This window comes from Hypanus sabinus, chromosome 26, assembly GCF_030144855.1.
Source record: "Hypanus sabinus isolate sHypSab1 chromosome 26, sHypSab1.hap1, whole genome shotgun sequence".
In the NCBI taxonomy this organism is placed as follows: domain Eukaryota; kingdom Metazoa; phylum Chordata; class Chondrichthyes; order Myliobatiformes; family Dasyatidae; genus Hypanus; species Hypanus sabinus.
The window spans coordinates 11,225,285-11,247,065 of NC_082731.1; positions in this window are offsets into that span (position 1 = coordinate 11,225,285).

Genomic DNA, 21,781 nt, shown 5'->3' on the forward strand with positions numbered 1-21,781 from the left:
CACATCTAGTCTGTGACCATTGAATTAAACTGCCACGCACATCGACCTGCACCCGGACCATAGCCCTCCATACCACTCCCATCCATGTACCTATCCAAACTTCTCCTAACGGTGAAATCGAGTTTGCATGTTCCGGTTGCACTGAAAGCTCATTCACCACCCTTATGACAATCTGAGCCAAAACATTCCCGCAAACACTTCACCTTTCACCGCAATCCATGGCCTCTAGTTGCGGTGCCACCCAACCTCAGTGGAAAAAGTTTGCTTACAGTTGCTCAGAGTTTTGCATATCTTTATAAAATCTCCCCTCCATCTTCTATGTTCCAGGGAATAAAATCCTAACCTATTTAATTTTTCCACATAACCGAGGTCTGCCAATCCTGGCAACATACTTCTGAATTTTCTCTGTGCTTTTCGCAATCTTATTTATATCTTTCCTGTCGGTTGGTGACCAAAACTGCACACAATACTCCAAACCCTGGTTTGTCCTACTGAAGTGCAACATCCCGAACATGTTTGGAATAAAATTCATCTGCCTCAAATTTCACAAATTCATTACTCCCGGCTAAAGAAAATTTTCCACATCACTGTTTTAAATGGATGCCCCTTTAGTTTGAGGCTGTGTCCTCTTGTCCTAGATTCCCCCACCAAGGGAAACGCGCTTTCCACATCTACTCTGTCTAGGACTTTCAATGTTCGGAAGGTTTCAATGAGATCCCCATGATCCTTCTAAATTCCAGCGACTGCTGGTGCAGAAGAAATCTGATAGGAGAGAAGAGTGAACTATGGGAGAAAGGGAAGGAAGAGGGTTCCCATTGGAGATGATAGGCAGCTGAAGAAAAGAGAGAAGAGACCAAAGTGTGGAAATTCTGAAGAGGCAGGGGAAGGGAAATTAATTACTGGACGTTGGAGACATCGAAAGTCATGCCATTAGGTTAGAGGCTAACTAGAGGGAATGTGCGTTGTTGCTCTTCCAAACTGAGAATGGCCTCTTTGCGGCAGAAGAGGAGGCCATGGAATGACATGCTGGAACGGGAATGGTGATAGGAATTGAAGCTGGCTATCCAAATATCTCGCTTTCAGCGATAGAGCTGAGGGGCTTGACAAAGTGATCGCCCAAAGCGGTACGTCGTTTTTTCATCAATATAGACATGGCCGCATCAAGATCACTGAATACAGCAAACGACCACAACAGGTATGCAGGTTAAGTGTTGCCTCAGCTGGAAGGACTGATTGGGGCCCTGAATAGAAGTCAAAGGGAAGTGAATGGGCAGATGTTGCTCTTCTGTCGCTTGCAGGTTAAGTGCCAGGGAAGGCATTAGTGCGGATCGATGAATAGACAAGGGGATCACAGTGGGTGCGATCCCTGCAGAAAGTGGGAGTGGGGCGGGAGCTGATACAGATGCCTTGGTGGCAGGGTCCTGTTGCAGATGACGAAATTTTCGGAGAATGATGTGTCAGATGCGGCAGCTCATGTGGTGGCAGCAAAGGACCAGGCAAATATATTCCTCAGGGAACAGGTAACCGTGGATGTTCTGGAAATGGAGGAGATGTGGATGACTGCAGTATCCACGGTGGAGGAAATGTCTGCTGTCCATTTCACTCCATAAATTCTGCGTGAACTGCTGAGTTCCTTCAATATTCTGTATAGCTTTTCGTTTTTAACTGCCCTCTTTATCTTGTCTGAAAGCTCCATACCAGGAATGCTAAGCTTCCGGGGGTGTCATTTGAACTGATAGGTGTACTCTGAGGTATTATACTTCCAGTTTCCAATATCTCTGCTCATCTGCGTTTTTGTAAGGGAACTAAAACAAGGAACTTGCGCATTCACAAAAAGTCAATACAGCATCCATTTACTAAAGCATCAATAATCGCTCCAGAACAAGGCCGTCGACAAAGACTGAGATGTTTCTCACAGCTGTTCTATGTACCAATATCAGCTGTTTTACATTCAGTGAACTGGCAGATCTTTGGCACCATCGAGAAGGTGAAAGCACAGCCTACATTATGGCTGTTCCAACACTTCCAATAGCTCTGCAGTCAGAAATGGTTGTCGTAAAAACTTATCTTACTTTAAAGTCAGGCAAGTTTGGAGGGAATTTAGAATATACTTTTATCAAACAAACCAGAGCTGAAATTTCCTCCCAGTAAACGGATGCAGCAGACTTTGAAGATAAATCTACTAATGTCTTCAAGTGGACAATCTGCTTCACGGATAAGTCATGCTAATTACAGACACCGAATTTTAACAAAGAGGCATTGAAAATAAAGCATACAACAAAACCTGGACCTCCAAATGACTAATAAGCTTTTAAGTTTAGGCCCAAGATATTAATTCGCCATAATACGGCAGATGCCTGCATGGCTCCAGTGCTCAGTCACAGGCCAATAACTTCCACTTGATCAGCTGCGCACTGTTTTGCCACAACGTATTATCGCATTCTCCACGATGAACGTTTATTTCGAATTAAAGGGATCTAAATAAATTACATATTTACAACTCTTGCTATCCATTTGAGGATCGATCACAGCATAACGAAATTATTATACTAAATCTTTCAGTAATTTTACTAACTGAGGAAATATTTATGATTATCTTCTAGATTCTAAGAATTGGCAGGTGCAAAAACAATATTATGTAAATCAGGGATGAACCCGCACCATATCATGCATTTCGATCTCCGCAATTAAACCAACATAGCTATTCAGACTACGACTGAACCATGGAAACCGCAAGATGAGCAGGAAAAGCAAAAGGTGCGAGGCATTAATAACAAGGGTAAAATCTCCATCAATTTTCGTGGGAGTAATAGTGGCAAAATAAACAAATGATTTCAACACCATCTTGTGAGACGAGGGAGTTGCTCTGCAGATGCTGTGATTCAAATCACTAAAGGTGTGAAACAGTAAGAATGCATTAATCCGTCAGAATCTGTGTTCCTGTAACGTAGAGATAAATCAATTTTCTTAATTTATGTGTCAAGTTTAAATTATGGAGGTTTTCCAGTAATGCATTGGGCAATTTTTACTACCTGTGTAGAGCTTTCCTGACTGTCGCAGTGCAGTTCCCAGTTTATCCGCCATCAATGACATATATACAAGGGCCAGTAAAAACATCAGAGATCACAGGCACCCCGCTTATCTGTCCCTCTCTCTTCAGCAAGGTGGGTATGTAGCAACCATGCCAGGACCACCGGAGAAAAAACAGTTAGTTTCCATAAACAGTAAGTCAGATCAATACGTCCGCCCACCAACCCGTCCCTTCATACCCCCAACCACCACAACATTAAAATTTCCTTTCAGGCACCATATGCACCGACAACCCTAAGGCTAGCGACTCTTTATGCGCATATGACCAATCCAAGCCCATAATCTATTTTACATATATTTATTGTGATATGTATGTTACTGTGCTTTTTTGACCTGCATCGGATCCGGGGTAATAATTATTTTGTTCTCCTTTACTCTTGTGTTCTGAAAATTACATTAAACAATCTTGAGTCTTGAATTTTGATCAAATATTTATCGTATAGTGATTAGGACTCATTTCAGATATCAAACTAGAACAGATTTAAAAGAATATTAACTCCTCCAGTGATACAGAGAGATAAAAAAGAACATAAGCAAAAGTAGTGGACGAGTGGTTCTCTTCAAGACTGCTCATTCATTCGTGACATACTGGGAGATCTTCTCTCTCTCTCTCCCTCCCTCCCTCCCTCACGCTCTCTCTCTCGCTGTCTCCACATGCCTTAGAAACGGAGACAACAGAATGCAAGAAAGAAAACATCCTTCATTAATATTTAATCTCAAGGATATGAGTTCAGGCACATTCCATTCTGGTCACCACATTCACATATGACACCATTTTTTCGTACAAGCTTACATTTTGTGTTGCAAATCATGGTATTGACCAAAGGTGTATCATGTTTACCTCTTTCCTGAAACATCACCCCATGAGTCATTAATACATTATACCAAAAAGCAAAATACTACATAAAAAGTACGAGTACAAATTTAGTATCGCTGTTAAACAACAGGATTATTATTATAATTACAGTTCCATATGGTAATACATCACACGATATAGCGGTGCCTGGTGCTATAATTGTCTAACATGGCCCTTCAGTCAGTAAATTAAAACAGACAGTACTCAGAGTAAAACAGATGTTACAATTATGGTAAAAGTTGAAAGGATCCGAAGCAGCATTGTATCTCGAAATTGCTCCTCCAATTACAAAAACTACTCCTGAAATCGGCCTCCATTGAAGTGAGACACATTTTTTTGGGTTACGGCTTTTGAGTGTCCTTCCTGTGCACTCAGTTGACATTGCACAGCAGGGTCCCTGTTATTGATCTGATCACAAGGTAATGTCAGAATTGTAAAAGGAACTTGAGGGCAATTGTAAGGGGATCGGGAAAATCAGCTTAATCCGGATCACAAGAGAGGAAATGTGTTGAATGCCTTCGAGATGGCTTTTCAGAGTAGCTTGTGCTTGAGCCTACTTGGCTAAGGCTATCTTAGACTGGGTGTTGTGTAAGAATCCAGATTTTATTAAGGAGTTTAAGGTAAAATAACTCTTAGGGGAGAGTGATCATAATATATTTGAGTTCAGACTGTTGTTTCAGAGGACAAGGTATAAGTCAGATGTAACAGTATCGCAATGGAGTAAAAGGAATTACAGAAACAGGATAGAGGAGCTTTTCCCAGGTGGAATGGAGGGGTATGACGGTAGAGTAGAGGTGGCTGAAGTTTCTGGGAATAGTTCACATTGCACAGGATAGGTGTGTCCCACAGAATACGTAGTACACAAGTGGCAAGGGTAGGCAGCCATGGCTGACGGGGAAAGATAGGGCTGCACAAAAAACAAGGAAGGTGCCTTTTACGTAACAAAAGTGAGTCAGAAGTCAGGCGACTGGGAACTTTTAAACATTCAACAAAAAACAACTAAAAAAGTCTATAAAAAGAGATAAATGTGAAATATGAGGGCAGACTTGCCAATAAAGCAAGATACCGGAAGTTTTTTTTTCCCCAGTTATATGAAGAGTAAAAGGGGAGTGAGAGTTGATATTGGACCACTGGCAAATGATGCCAGTGAGACAGAAATTGGGGGGGGGGGGGGGGAATGACAGATGAGCTTAATGATTACATTTCGTCTGTCTTCACTGTGAAAGGCACTAGTAGAGTGCCAGATGTCCATGAGTGTCAGAGAGCAGGAATAAGTCCTATTGCTATTACAAAGGAAAAAGTACTAGGCAAACTTAAAGGTCTTAAAATAGTTAAATCACCTGGACCAGATGGACTATATTTTAGAGTTCTGAAAGAGGTAGCTGAAGAGATAGCTGATGCATTGTTCATGATCTTTCAAGAATCATTTGATTCTGGCATGGTTCTGGAGGACTGGAAAAATTCAAATGTCACTACTGTTTTAATAAAGAAGGAATGCAAAAGAAAGGAAGTTATAGGACAATTGGCTGAACCTCAGTGGTTGAGAAAGTGTTGGATTCCCTTATGAGGGATGAGGTTTCGGGATATTTGGTGACCTCTGATAAAATAAGTCAAAGGCAGCATGATTTCTGCAGTGGGAAATTTTGCGTGAGAAATCTGTTAGAGTTCTTTGAGGAAGTAACAACAGGGTGGATAATAGAGAGGCTGTGGATTCCATTTACTTGAATTATCAGAAGGCTGCTTAACAAGATAGACTCACATACAGGAAATATTTGGGCATGGAGAGAGAAATGACTGACAGGCAGGAGGCAGCAAGATGGGACAAAAGGAGGCCTTTTCTGGTTTGCTGCTCTTGACCAGTGGTGTTACTTATGTGTCAGTATTGGGACCACTACTTTTCACATTCTTTGTCAGTGATATATATCATGGAATTAATGGCTTTGTGGCAAAGTTTGCAGATGATACGAGGGTGGGGGGTTGATAGTGCTGGGAAAGCAATGTGATTCATCAGGACTTAGACAAATTGGAAGAATGGGCAAAACAGTGGCAGATGGAATACAGTATTCAGAAATGTATAACAATGTATTTTGCTAAAAGGAACAAAAGGGCAGATTGTTATCTAAATGGGGAGAAAATTCAAATATCAGAGATGCAAATGAACTCAGGAGTCCTCGTGCAAGACTCCAAAAAGGTGAAGTTACAGGTTGAGTCTGTGGTAAAGAAGGCAAATGCAATGTTGACAGACATTTCAAGGGGAATAAAATATGAAACATGAGGAGATAATGCTGAGGCTTTATACAACACGAGTCAGGCCATACTTGGAGTAATGTCAATAATTTTGGGCCACTATCTCAGAAAGGATGTGTTATCATTGGAGAGAATCCAGAGGAGGTTCACAAGAAAGATTTCAGAAATTAAGGGGTTAACATGTGAGGAACGTTTGGCATCTTTGGGCCTGTACTCACTAAAATTCAGAAGAATGCATGTGCCTCTCATTGAAACCTACAGAATGTTGAAAGGTCTAGATAAGGGGGGTGGATATGGGATAGAGCATTCCCCATTGGGGTGGACAGAGTTAAAGGGCACAGTCCCAAAAATTGAGAGGCGACCCGACCCTTTAGAACAGAGGTAAGGAAGAGTTGTCTTAGCCAAAGGGTAGCGAATCTGCAGAATACTCCGTCACAGACGCCTGTGGAGGTCAAGACCATGGGTATACTTAAAAAGAACATTGATCGTTTCCTGATTGGTCAGGGATCGGAGATTATGGTGAGAAGGTAGGTGTATTGGTTTAAGTGGGATCTGGGATCAGACATAATGGAATGACAGAGAGGACTTAATTGGCTGAATGGCCCAATTCTGCTCCTGTCTATTATAGTCTTATGTTTCATATACATCCATCGGTTGTTTGCATTTGCTGCTGTGTTTTATACTCTGTTAGCTCTATTAAACCTTTCTTTACGTTTAATGTTCTGCATTTATACAGTCTAAAGTACATATTCATGTCTTTTGAAAGATATTGTACTAATTTGAATTAATTGTGTTGGTTTTAAAGTTGAAGGAGCATATAATTCCAAGTCATCCATGTCTTAATGTGTCAATGTATAGCTCATTTTGTTGTTTATAATTTGATACCCGATTTTGTTCCAATTCAGTAAAGTACAAAGTGGTTTTAAAGTTAAACAGAACCATAGTGGACTTAGAAAGTCACCTTGGAAAACGCCTCAGGTTATATTCATAGCTGTTATTATTATCATTATTGAACATTGGTTGTTTGTATCTGTTGTTGCATAGGTTTCTTTGTATTTAATGTGAATGCCTGCAAGAAAGTTGATGTAACGGTAGTAAATGGTGACCTATATTTACTTTCATAATAAATTTACTCTGAACTTTGAGCATCGCTGATAAGCATTGCTTGCAGTGGTAACTCCTTATTCATGTCTTATTGTAGTCATATAGATGGTTGCTTATGATGTCCAGATAGCTAGCAATGATATGTACCCAGTGTCTCAATGCCAGGAATCAGGGGTTTTAGTCTGGTTTACTCAGATGAGGTGGTCCACTTTATTATGAACGGTGGTAGATAGAACGGCAGTTTTCGGTTGGGCATCTACATGGAAAAGTGTTATCTTCATTCATTGGACTGCCTCCCAGATTTGCTCCCAGTCTACCTGTCTCACAAGGGTTTTTCCAGCATCTGCCTCTTCCTCTACTGCAACTCAACAATCCATACATTTATTTAATTTGCTGTCGCCAGGGAGTGTATACATGTGCAGCAGATCACATTCATACAGAAGTGACAAGGCGACTGCCACCAGTTCACTCCCTGGCTGACCGCATTCTCTCTGTCACTGTTGTTAACTGTTCCTATGACTGGATTAAATGCGACAGTTCACCACCCCCATGCACAAACTTTTCAGCGTCTGGAGCCGTCTATAAATCAGGCATGATATTTGTTTGATTCAGGTGGCTGCTTCTGTGACATGACTCAAGTAACAGGAGACTCTGGGATAGGATGTTCAATGGTCTCTGTGTACCTACTCACAGGTGCATGGACTAGATGTTGGTGTAATTCACTGAACCTCTCTAGACACATTCTTGCTAGTTCTGCGATATACTATTTCCAATTTACAATAGAGGTTTGCTGTTCCCTCTCTATCCAGCGATAGAGCTCTCCGTGAGCACCAACGTCTGATCTCCTGGTATCCTGCAATCGCTCTGTGGCGGATCAGTCCACAAATATCTGGTAACAGGCAAGCAATTGCATTTTGAAGGATGTATATCATTCAGCTGCAACAGGCAGGATAAGGGACCAGAACCCTGGGGTGTGTTCACTCAATTTTGTTTTTACTGCAGACTCCGTAGAGCGGTGTTCTAATGATCAGATAACTGTAACTCAAATGGCAATATGAGTAAAAGGTGGGGGGTGGGAGGGCAGGGAGAGAGCCTCTGCTTCTCAGACAGCCTTGCTCTGGACCCCTTTCAAATGTTGCCTTTTTTCCTAGTTACTTTGTATAGAGGTCGTAGGAGGACAGTTTGGGATCACTTATGCTGCCTCCAATAGTCCCACAAGCCTTTGCGTCTGCCGATTATTGTTAGGGACAGCTATTTCTACTATCTTGTTTTGTACTTTACCTGGGATTATTTCCTGTCCTGTGAACCACTGGCCACCCAGAAACTTGACTGTCTGACTTGGCCCTTGTATTTTCTATGGAACCACCCATTCTCTGTCCTTCATGTGACTTACCTGCTTGCCCTAGGCTTCAGCTAACCCTCCTCAGTATGAGCTCTTAGCATGATGTGATCTACATAGTGGGCTACCAGGTGAGAGCTCGAGTACATCGAGGAGCCACGCTACCAATCTATGACACAGAGTACTGCTGTGTACATACCCCGAACCAATCTAGTGAAGGTTTACTATTTTCTTCGACTCCTATATTGGAACTCGGGCAACAGAGGAATAGAGAAGAATGCATTGCATAGAACTATTATGGCGTACTACATCTTGTCACCCTTCAACATTTGTCCAGTAAGGTCACCAAGTCCGGGCAGCAACAGTTAATGAAGGAACTTGTTTTTAAGCTGGCAATAATAAATCGTCATCTTTGAACTGCTGTCTAATTTCCATTCTGAACAGACTTGTGAATTATACTCAGAAGTTGTGTATTGTTTTAGTAGCTCCGCTATGTGTCCAAGCCTTCCAAATGTCCAACTGTAATTGGGCACTGCTTCACACATGTCACAGCACTATGTAACAGTATCTTAAGAGGCTAAAACAGTTTTTTTCCCCATGAGAAGGGCACTAGGCTCATCCCTTTTCGTGTGGCTGTGATGTTTCAATGAGTACCAATTCAGTTCAGGTTTTATTTTGCTGTTATAGGGTTACCATTTTGCCAGATAGAGTTTTTATTAATGCTCGACACATGTCATATGACTTCTCCCAAAAGCACACACCAGGATCTAATAGGATGCATCCTATTGTTTGTGAACACCCACCTTATTTGACTGAGGGGCTCCCATTTGGGGGCGTCAGGACTACCTCTCTCCATCTTGGCTCCCTGACAGGCTGGAGAGCAACCTGCGGATAATGCACGCAGTGGCTACTTTTTAGGTAACCTTTGACCCTTGTACTTTTTCATCCCTTAGTCGTACCAGGCTGTATCTTCTTATCTCTCATGACCATCAGCCTGAAACATAGACAACAAGACTGAAATGAGGAAAACATTTTTCATCAGTGTTGAATGTCACGTATTTGTGTTCATGAACATATCCAGACTATCACCAGATTTAGCCGACTGCATTGCATCTTTATACCACCTAATTTCATTTTAAGTCCAGTTGTCTATTTCCGTTCATGATTTGATCTGATTTGGCAGAAGAACTTCACTCTGATTCACTGATTCTGAGATGGCTCATCTCTGCTTTCCAGGCTTACATTTCAGGATGCAGTCTCGCAACCTCCTTATTTCTGTTGCCCCTGGTGGTCATCCTGCCACATATTCCTCTGTCTCGGACACTGAAGAAGTTGTAGAAAATGGATACAGAGGCTCATGGGGTGGTAGGTAAGGGCAATTGGAAACCGATTCCTGCTATGGTCATTATAGGCACAGTATAATGGCACATTAGGCGAGAAATGCAATAGATGCAGTTGAACGAAGTATCGATGGAAGTAGAAGGGAGCCCATGGATTTTGAAAAAGGACACCTTAGATGTTCTAGAATGGAACCCTCATTCTGAAGAAAAATGCAGTGGAGATAGAGGAACTGAAGGAATCGAATAGCATTTTTACTGGTGACAAGGTGGCAACATGCCACAATAACTGTGGGAGTCAGTGATTTTATAAAATATGTCAGTAGATAATCTGTCTCCAGTGATTGAGACAGAGAAATTGAGGAAAGGGGAAACAGCTATCAGAGATGGACCAAGTAATTTGGAGTGTTGGGTGGAAGTTCGAGCTAAAGTTGATGAAATTGAGGAGCTCAGCATGGCTGCAGGAAGCAGCAAACATATCTTCATTGAAGCAGTCTTCAATGTCACTAACAAAGAAATGGAGTCCATTACTAGTGTAGGCTTGGAACATGGACCTTTTTGCACAGCTGATGAAAAGACGGATGTTGTTTGGGCCCATGCAAGTTTCCATTGCTATGTTGCTGGTCTGGAGAATGTTGGAGGAGCCAGAAGTAAAATTGTTGAGGGGAAGTATCAGTTCTGCCAAACAAAGGAGAGTGGTCCTGGAGAGAAACGAGTTAGGGTGGTTGTTCAAAAAGAAACAGAGATCCTTAACGCCTTCATAATGTGGGATGGATATGAATTGGAAGTGGATGTTCATTGTGAAAATAATGTCATTTGGGCCAGAAAGCAGGAAGTTATTTCTGTGATGGAGAGCGTGAGAAGTGTAACAGATGTAGGTAGGAAGGGTGAAGGTTAAGGAAAGGAATGATCCAATTGGGACAAAATGGAATCAAGATATGCAGAACAGAATTCAGTGGGCAGAAACTGGTAGCACAATAGGCTTACTGAGCAGTTTGGTTTGTAAATCATGGGTATCAATGTGCAGTGCTCCAGTAGTGCTCATTATATCCGTACTTCTCAAGACTGACAGCATCTGCAGAAATTTGTGCATGCATTGACTTCAGTCCCTCTATTATTAAACAGTCCATATATTGTAATATTGTTAAGTAGCTCACCAGCTGACATATCTCGGGCTGCAGAAGGAAGCCAGGGTTGATAGAGTAAACTCACAGTAAATGAGAGGACATGCAAACCCCACTAAAACAGCACAGGGAATCAAGATCAAAACAGATTGCTGAGTTGTGAGGTAACAGTTTACAAGTCCATTCATACTCTTGTTAAGAATAGAAGTGATGCTGACCCTAGTCTCTGATCCACTATTCTTCCCACACCTTTATGGGAACGATTTTCTTGTTGAATTTGGATATCACGTGGGTCCAGTCGCCTTCTGAATTATAGCCCAGATCTGGAGAGCATGCAAAGGAAAAGTCAGACAGCAGCAAGTTCCTTTATTCAGGACTTATTACACTGACAAGACTGCACATTGAGTGTGAGCTCAAAAATACTCTAATGATCCAAACACCCTCCTGAAATTTGCAACATTCACATTACAACTGTTGCAGATTTTATTGTTTCACACAAATGCAACAGTGACTTCATTTTCATTTTAGGTTTTAATCATTGCCAATCACTGTAATAGACAACATTCAGCCCATCAAATCTGCTCTGCTATTCCATCATGGTTAATTTATTATTCCTCTCAATCCCAATCTCCTGTCTTCTACCACTATTTTTTGACAGCCTCTCTCAATCAGAAACCTATCAAATCCCATTTTAAAAATGCCCAATAACTTGGCCTACACAATTATGTGTAGCAATGAATTCCACAGATTCATTACCATCTAGCTGAAGAAATCCCCCTCACTTCTGTTCTAAAGATATATACTTGTATTCTGAGGCAATGCCCTCTGGTGTCAGATTCACCCGCTACAGAAAGCACCTTCTCTAACTCCACTCTCCAATGTCAGCACATCCTTTCATAGATAAGAGGGCCAAAATTGCTTCCAATAATCCAGTGAGACCTGATAGGTTCTTGATTTAATAAAGGCGTCAAAGATTACTGGGAGGAGATTGGGGCTAAGAGGGACAAGTCGCCCCATTTTGGAAATAGTGTACGCCTTTATTCCTCCTACCAAAGTGCATTACCATGCAATTCAAAGCCTCAAATTAAATGTGCCACTGCTTTGCCCATTCTCCTAGTCTGTCTAACTTTTCTGTAGACTCCCTTCTTAATCAGAACTTCCTACTCCTCCACTATTTTCATATAGTCAAAGGCCTTCTGAAAATACAAGTAAACAACATCTGCTGACTCTTCTTTGTCTGTCTTGAATTTCTTCTTTGAATTGCAACAGATTTGTGAGTTAAGATTACCCCTTAAGTAAACCATGCTGACCTCGGTCTATTTTATCACGTGCCTCCAAGTACACTGAAACCTGATCCTTATTAATGGACTCCAACAATTTCACAGCTGCTATCTATCCTATAATTTACTGTCTTTTGTCTTCTTATCTCTTTGAAGAGTGAAGAGACTTTTGCAAGTTTCTAATTCCCCAGAGCCATTGCAGAATATAGTCATCCTTCATAGATCTCTAATACCTCCATAATACCTCCATAGTGCCGAGAGGGAACAGTGAAACAGAATTGTTGACAGCATTTAAAATTAATCTGGAGCACAGGAATCAGCTTTCTGGCTTTGAGCCGAGTGATGGAAGGTAGGATTAATACTGATGGGTCCTCACTTGTCAGTGTGGACATGTTGGACTGAATGCCCTACTTCTGTGCTTTATGATTATATGATATTTACTGTGTTAGTGCATGTGTCCTTGAAAGGACGAGCCATGTTTTTCTCCCTGTAGGTGACACTTTTGAAGCACAAACATTGTGTATTTTCCTTCAAATGCCTTCGACAACCAAGAAATCAGCATGTCTCTGCCGTCCATCACTTTTAATCTAGTCTTGCTCAGTGCTGAATACTTCAAATATTATTCACCCTATCCTTGGATCCCATTTCAGGCGTTTTGAAATCCTTGTCTTTCTCCAGTTTCTCTATGATCTTAAGGCTCCTGTTTCTGTAAGCTAATTCTCTGTTGATCTCCAAACAAAATTCAGTTCTCTAATTCTCTCCTATTGGACAAACTAATATTTTGTATATTACAACTAGCTTTTAATTATCGAGACGCTCGAACTCCATCGGTAAATGTTCTGGTCTCTTAACATGCCTGTTATCCTTTAGGAATTATTTCCTTGCCCCAGTTTATGTCTCTATCACGTGATGAGATTTAGCATCAATTGATTCAGTGCTGTGTAGCACAATAAACGTGGAACTTGGAACAGGGAACAGTTCAGGCCTTGACCCAAGATGTTGTGTTGACCGATATAAATCTACTAAATGAAAAATTATACTGCTCCCTCTTACACAGCCCATAGCCCTCCATTTTCCTACACCTGTAGCCCTATCTAAGAGTTACTTAAATGTTCCTATTGTATATGCCTTTACTGGGACCATAGCAAACAGTTACATGCACTAGCACTCGCTGTGTAAACAAAAAATCTATTCTGATATCACCCCTAAGGTTTACTCTCAGACATCAAGACCTCTCTGTTCCTCCATACCTCTAAATATCCTATCCTTAAACCTGTGCTTTCTTCAAGTTCAACCTTTCAAAGTGTATCACTTCTCACTTTTCTAGATTGATCTCCATTTGCCATTTCTTTACCCACCCCTGCATCCTGCCTATATCTTCATATCCTGTCATTCTGTAAAAAGCCTGCCTGGGGAATCTTGTCAAACACTTTCTGAAATTCATGTAAACCACATTCACTATTTTACCTCCATAGATTTTTTCACCTCCTCCAGAATCTGAGTCATGCTTATGAGGCATTATCTTCCCCATACAAAATTGTGAAACTTTGAGATTCAAATTCCATGACAGTTTGTTGTGACCAACAATTATGAACTATTTGCATGCAGCTACCATTGCATTTTAAACTTTATTCCCCTCGCTCTTCTCAAGACTTTGTGACTGGAAATTTCTGACTTTGAATTTCAGGTGATGATATTTGGTAGTTGTTTCAATAAAAGAGCAATAATTGTCACAAAAGTCTTACAATATTAAATGGAGTATTACAAAGTGTATCAAAATCAACAATTTACATTATTGAGCTCTCAATTAGTTGGGAAATTACATGTAACCCCCTGGGTCGCCTCAGGCTCGCTCAGCTTATTCTCGTCTAGGGGGAGCAGCCTTCGGCCCCGCCAAACTGGGTAATCAGCTGGTGTGAATGCTGTGTGATGTCCCCGCCTCACCCAAAAACAGACAGTACACCATTTGCGATTAAATGAGTACAATTTATAAAGGTTACTATAACTAAGTGATTAATAATGATACAGTATATATGAAGAAAAAAATAAAGAAAAGGCGCCAAACTTATCAAAGTCCAAACCACTTCGTGCACAACCGTTGGAGCTCAATTACTGAAGTCTTCTGGCCACCATTCGATCCCCTCCGAACTCCTCGACTTGCAGCTCTGGACCCTCCGAAGTGGTCAACCAAGCACGTCTAGCTTCATCACCCCTCCTGAGAGTACCTCCTCGCCTTGGACCCCCGCTTGGGGTCCGTTCCTCGCCTAGCTTACAGCATTCTCTCTCAACCCCCTCGTGCGGATCTGCCCAAAAGCCCGTTAACAATCGCTTACAGACTCAGAAGAAAGAACAACATTAATCCACATTTGGTTTGCAAAGGAATACAATTCTTGTTATCAGTAAATTTTAACCCAAACAAGCTTCCAGCACTCTCTCACAACAAAGAAGAATTCCTGCTAGTTAACAAAACAAAGAAGCCCTTTGATTACATACACAGTAACAAAGAAAAAAGAAGAGACCCCCTTTACATACAGATTAAAATTCTTCGACAGTGATGAACAAACAAATTATTTATTTAATTAACAATATTGCTAAGGGTACAGTCATAAATAAAATTAATTATACTAGTTTATTAGTTCTGTTCTTTCAGAATGTGCCCAATTCTCCGGAAGATGATTTGTTTCGTCTTTTGCTTCAAAGACAGCTGTTTGTATGATTGAAAACCCTAACTTATTTCCTTTACTCAGCATGCACGTTTAATCATTATTCTGGTTCCACTTTATCCACATCACTGAATAGTGAAATATATATCAAAAAGTAATCAACATGAGAAATTGAGACAGAATTTCTAGTGGTTAAAACGCAGTCCATGAGCATTTTATTGCATACTCTTTGTTGACATTTTGACAGTAATATGTCTCAAGTAAAAGACGAGTAGTATCAGTTATAACAGCGACACGCATATAATCTATTGCCGAGATAATATATTTTCCCATGATTTGGGGCCTCGAGTGATTCAACACAAGTTCTTGCTTGACGGGCAACAGGATCAGATTTTAGCTTCTCTTGGGTTTCAACACCGCTGAAAGGTTTTCATCCTGACATAAAGGAATTGGGATGTTATTCCCGTTACTATGGTGGGAGTACGTGTGCTCCATCAGGTTCCGTTATTTAAACAGCTGCAAAGGGAACCAGTACTGGTGCAGATAATTGATCCATCTCAAGGCCATCACCTTTTTCTATTAGAAATGTTAAAACTTTCCAAATCAAGTTGGTCTACTGATGTAAGTAAAGAACCGAGAGATGCATACAAGTACTACATTGTTCTTCCAATGTGAGCAGACAGGCAGCTTTCGAGTTTCGGTAAAGCAATTTTCTGCCCACGGTGAATGCCACAACACATGGCCACTCTATTCTCTGACTGAGATGAAAGGATACAGTGAAGATCGGACCGAGAAACATATTCTGTGATAGCGTGATTATAGGCTCAACAATCCAGGTGGGAACACATTGTGTATTGAGGCCTCTGCATACTGTGGAAGTCACAGTAAGGCAAGCATTAAATGCAACATCCAGTAGAGGATGACATCGGTAGTGTTTAGTCAATTCTTCAAAGCGACACACGCAAAATGCTAGAGGAACTCAGCAGGACAGGCAGCATCAGTATCAATGGGAAAAAAAACAGTACAGTCAATGTTTTGGGCCGAGATCATTCCTGTACACCTTGCTATAGATGCTGCCTGGTCTGCTGAGCTCCTCCAGCATTTTGTGTGTGTGCTTAGATTTCCAGCATCAGTAGATTTTCTCTTCTGTGCTTTAAAGTGAGACTGCCGGCGCCAATATTGCCAATGCAGACAGATAGGTGAGAATGAAAGTGGCTGTGGGTAATTAGCCTTGAACATAGATTCCCTTTACATGGTAGTGGGTGACAGAGATAGACGAGATTATAAAAACGTAATGATGTGAAATACAGCCAAAAACTAAGGGACAATCAAAATATCATCAGATGCTTCAATTTACTTTTCATGCAATTAAGAATCTTAAATACATTGTATGGGTTGCAATGGACTAAATGAGTGTCGACAGCCATTGTTAGAGAAAGGAAAATGTGGGAAGACTGTAGATTTTTGAATGTAGATGTGAAATGCGAAAACATTGAGATGAATCTTGTGAAAAAAGATAATGTGACTAAAAGTTAAAGAATTAAAAAGCAGAGGAAGAACAGGCAAAGGATGGCAGTGTCTACCTCTGTTTTAAAACAAATAATTAGCACCAGATTCTGAAGATGAACCAGGCACTGTACCCCTGCCTTCTATTTGTACTGTTTCAACAAGGACATGCCAAATTTTGCCTCTTGATTACTTGGTGAGGCCATCAGCCTGCATCCTGCCACAGGTGCCTGTTCCTAACAGCACTACAGGAGACGGGAAGCAAAGCGATGCAGAGGGGATGAGCGAACTGTTACTTCAAATGTACCTTGAACTGATGTACTTCCCAACGGAGCTGAAAGAAAATGTGTCCCTCACTGCAGATTGCAGTGTCCTCCAGGAGACTATAGTGTTAATTAATGTGTCGAACGTGTGTATATTTTTTTTATCAAAAGTATTCCAGATGGTTCCAGAAGTAGGGACGCCGGACCTAACAAAACTCCCTTCAACAACTATGTGCAGGGACCCATAAGAAGTAGACCTGTAAACCAATACTTTGAAAATAAAATAATGTTTGAAGAGCTTCCAGCAGTAAATCTACCCTACTGCTAGAATAATCTGTTTTAATACTAGTCAAAGCCGAAAAGGAATCTGAACAAGCTTGAACACGTAGAAATAGCTTGAGTATGTAGATGAGCATGCAGACATTAAGAAAGAGGATGGGCTGGAGCTTTTGAAAAGCATTAAGTTGGAATTCTCGCAATTCCTCTATCTCTGCCGCATCTGCTGTCAGGATGAGGCTTTTCATTTCAGGACAAAGGAAATGTCTTTTTTAAAGACTTCTCTTTCTCCACCATCAACTCTGCTCTTACACGCATCTCTCCCTTTTCGCACACATCTGCTCTCACCCTGTCCTCCAGCCACCCACTAGCGATAGGGATCCCCTGGTCCTCAACGATCACCACACCAGACTCCGGGTGCAACATATAATTCTCCGTAACTTCCATCGCCTCCAACGGGATCCCACCACCAAGCACAGCTTTCCTCCTCCCCCGCTTTCTGTTTTCCGCAGGGATCGCTCCCTACGTGACTCCCTTGTCCATTCCTTCCCCCCAACCCTTCCTATCAAAATCCCTCCTGACACTTATCCTTGTAAGCGGAACAAGTGCAACACCTGCCCTTAAACTTCCTCTCTCACCACCATTCAGTGCCACAGATTGTTCTTCCAGTTGAGGTGACACTTCACCTGTGAGTCTGCAGGTGTGATATACTGCATCCGGTGCTCCTGGTGCGGCCTTCTATATATTGGTGAGAGTCGACGCAGACTGGGAGGCTATTTCGCTGAACACCTACGATTTGTTTGCCAGAGAAAGCAGGATTTCCCAGATTTATTGATCCTCTTTGTAAAACATACAACTTGTGTTTTAGTTACTGAAAGCTTAAAACCCCGTTTATTTGACCACTGGTTATCCTTATTATTTGCTAATTCTTGATTAGCCACAGGATTAGAGTGTATGGGGAGTAGGCAAGGGAATTGGGATGACTGGAAGAATTGGATCAGCCATGATTGAATGGCAGAACAGACTCAATGGGCTGATTGGCGTACTTCTACTCCAATATCTTATGGTTTTATATAGGAAAATGATCATTTCCATTTATTTGATCACCCACTCACACCAGCCAGAATGTTCAAAACTAAAGGAAAACATATAGCAGTTTCAGAACTGTTAGTTTCATGCCCCTCCCATCGTTAAGACACAAAGATGTGAAATATCTAAAAATTCTTCTACAATCAAACCATTACCATTATTCTGCAAACAACCTCACAGTGAACTATCTGGATTAAAATCCCCACACCATTTGACCCTTAGTAAGCTAAAACTACATGTGCTTTCCAACAAAATCAAGGGCTTTTCATAAGGGTTATAAGAATTTACTACTTTAATGCCCCTACCGTTTGAAACAAATACTTCTACTCCATTCCTCATACATTTAAAATACGTCCACAACTATAACTTTCTGTCCTATAACTTTCCTTATAAATCTGTAAAACTACCCCTCTTACCAACTAGACTATCATGCTCAATAATCCTGCAAGAGAAAGAATGTAGTAACAACCAGGTTTCCTGAATACATTTGGTAAATGTGATAACTCAGAAATAATCAGAAATAAAGTCTGAACTATTGGAAATCAGGCTTCTCGCATTCTATTGCAATATTCGTATGCCCGTTATGTACCTTCACAAGGAGACTGAAATACAGATACCCCACCCAACAGTGCTTCATTTACAGCTTCCCACATAACACCAGTTATACCCGATACTTTTCATGCAGTTTTCACAATAATTTAAATGTTCTCAGTATGACTAGATGCTTAACCACTGCAATTAAACACATCTGCTGAGTATTTATAAGTCACTGGTGAGGCCGCACCTTGAGTATTGTGAACAGTTCATCTTAGAAGGGATATGCTGGCATTGGAGAGGGTTCCGAGGAGGTTCACAAGGATGATTCCAGGAATGAAAGGAGCATTTGATGGCTCTGGGTCTGTACTCACTGGAATTCAGAAGGGTGGTGAGGGGAGGGATCTCATGGAAACCTTTTAAATATTGAGAAGCCTAGACAGAATAGATGTGGAAAGGATGTTTCCCATGGTGTGAGAGTCTTGGACAGGTGAGCACAGCCTCAGGATAGAGGGGCACCCTTTCAAATCAGAGAAGTGGATAAATTCCTTTAGCCAAAGGGTGCTGAATTTGTGGAATTTGTTGCATAGGCAGCTGTGGAGGCCAGGTTGCTGGCTGTATTTAAGGCAGAGTTTGGTAGGTTCTTGATTGGACATGGCGTCCAGGGTTACGGGGAGAAGGCCAGGAACTGGGTTTGAGGAGGAGAAAAAAAGGTCAGCCATGATTGAATGGCACAGCAGACCTGATGGGCCAAATGGCCTAATTCTGTTCCTGTGTCATACAGTTATGAACATCACAAACTTCATTTTATCAACTAGTAAAATATCTTTAATAGGAGAAGCATGATGTTGACAAATAGCCACTGACTTACATTCTGTACACAACGCTGGTGGAACTCAGCAGGTCAGGCAGCATCCGTGAGAAAAGAGTAGCCAACGTTTCGGGCCGACAGCCTTCATCAGGAAAGGCCCAAAACGTTGGCTACTCTTTTCTCATGGATGCTGCCTGACCTGCTGACTTCCTCCAGCGTTGTGTACGTATTCTTTGATCCACAGCATCTGCAGTTGTATTTTTGTGTTTTGACTTCACATTCTGTTCTCTGACTGGTAATACTTTATCAGCATTTGGTTTGAATTTTGCCTCAGCCTCTGCATAAGTCACACCTAACTGTACTTCAACTTGTTGAAATTCAGCTGCCTGCCTAAACACTTCACATTCCATCCTCTATAAGCTGCACTATGTTCTCCTCTGCATTTACAATGATTAATCTTCATGCCTTCACGATCTTAATGCTTATCTTCCCCACCACACTTTCTACATTTTAGATTCCCAAGACATACAGCCGCAACATGCCCAATCCTCTGACATTTGTAACATCTAAGTCGGGGTGAAATATAAACTCGTACATTATAACTAATACAACCCAAACTAACTTTATCAGGGAACTTCACTTCATCAAAACAGATCAATATAGATAAACTATTCATCCCTCCCCTTTTCTGACTACTTGCAATCTCTTTACCTCCTTAACCATGCATCCCATTAAATGAAATTGACCACATCTATCAAAACATCCAGTGGAACATCTGTTATAACACCCATAACAACTCTACTTTGATTAGGCAACATAGATACTATCTGTTTGTCAAGTAAAGTTTTCAATCACAATGCTTTCTCACACTGCTTTTTTAATCCTGACAAACAATTAACACCTTCCCTCCTTTTAAAGTTCAACACAATTTATTTTCCCATGGCCGATTTTCAGTTGCTCAAAAACCCGAGAAGCTTAACCCTCTATGGCAAGCAACAGAGCTCATAACAGCGCTCGGGCTAAGGCAACCTTGATAACAGTTTTCACCGTACCAGCACCATAGACTTCGCAGTTGTGAATGATAAACACAAGAGGAACTGCGGGTTCTGGAAATCCAGAGGATTTTCTTTCGAAGCAAGAGGCTCAGAGTCGAAGACTGAAGCATCGCGGAGAGAATGTCGTTTTTTTTTAACTGATCAGCGAAAAGAGGCTGACTGCGCAGGCGCATGACGCAGGGCGTCGAGGTTTAAAAGGGAGAGAAAAACTTTCAACATTCTTTTCAATGGAAGCAAGAGGCTTAGGGTGGAAGAGTGAAGCATCGCGGAGGGAAGATCATTTTTTCTTTTCTTTAACTGACCGGGGAAAAGAGGCGAGACTGTGCAGGCGCGTGATGTAGCGCGCCGGGGTTTAAAAGAAAGACCGCCATATACAGAGGCCATCTTTGTACCGGACATCTTCGGAGTGGACCGGCTTTGGCTCAATCAGGCTTCAGCGAGAAACAGGCAGGGGCTAGAGCAGGTTCAGGTAAGTTTCTGTTTTTCTTCTTTTTTGTTTTGTTCAGACTAGAGAATATGACAAGCAGGATGTTGGAATGCTCCTCTTGCAGGATGTGGGAGGTCTCCCTGACAACGATACCTGCAAGAAGTGCATCCAACTGCAGCACCTAACAGACCGTTTTAGGGAACTGGAGAAGCTAGATGACCTCCGGATCATTCGGGAGACTGAGCAGTTTATAGATAGTAGCTTCCGGGAGGTAGTTACACCTAAGGAATAGGCCACAGGTAATTGGGTTACCGTTCAGTCGACGGGAAGGGGAATGAAGAGGTAGTGCAGGGTTCCCCTGTGGCCAATCCCCTCCATAACAGGTATACAGATTTGGATACTGTTGGGGAGGGTGGTTGGATGTCTTACCTGAGATAAGCTGCAGCAGCCGGATCTCTGGCACTGAGTCTGGTTCTGCAGTACCGAAGGGAAGGAGAAAGAGGAGAGCGGTAGTGATAGGGGACTCCACAGGAGAATCTGTTGTCGAGACACCCTGATGGTTTGTTGCCTCCCGGGTCCCAGGGTCAGGGATGTCTCTGATCGCGTGCACAACATTCTGAAGTGGGAGCGTAATCAGCCAGATGTTGTGGTACACATCTGTACCAATGACATAGTAGAAAGAGACAGGAGGTCTTGAAGAGTGAGTACAGAGAGTCTTTTGGGAAGTTGAAACACAGGACATCAAGGGTAGTAATCTCCGGAAGGTGTCCTGAATGCTAG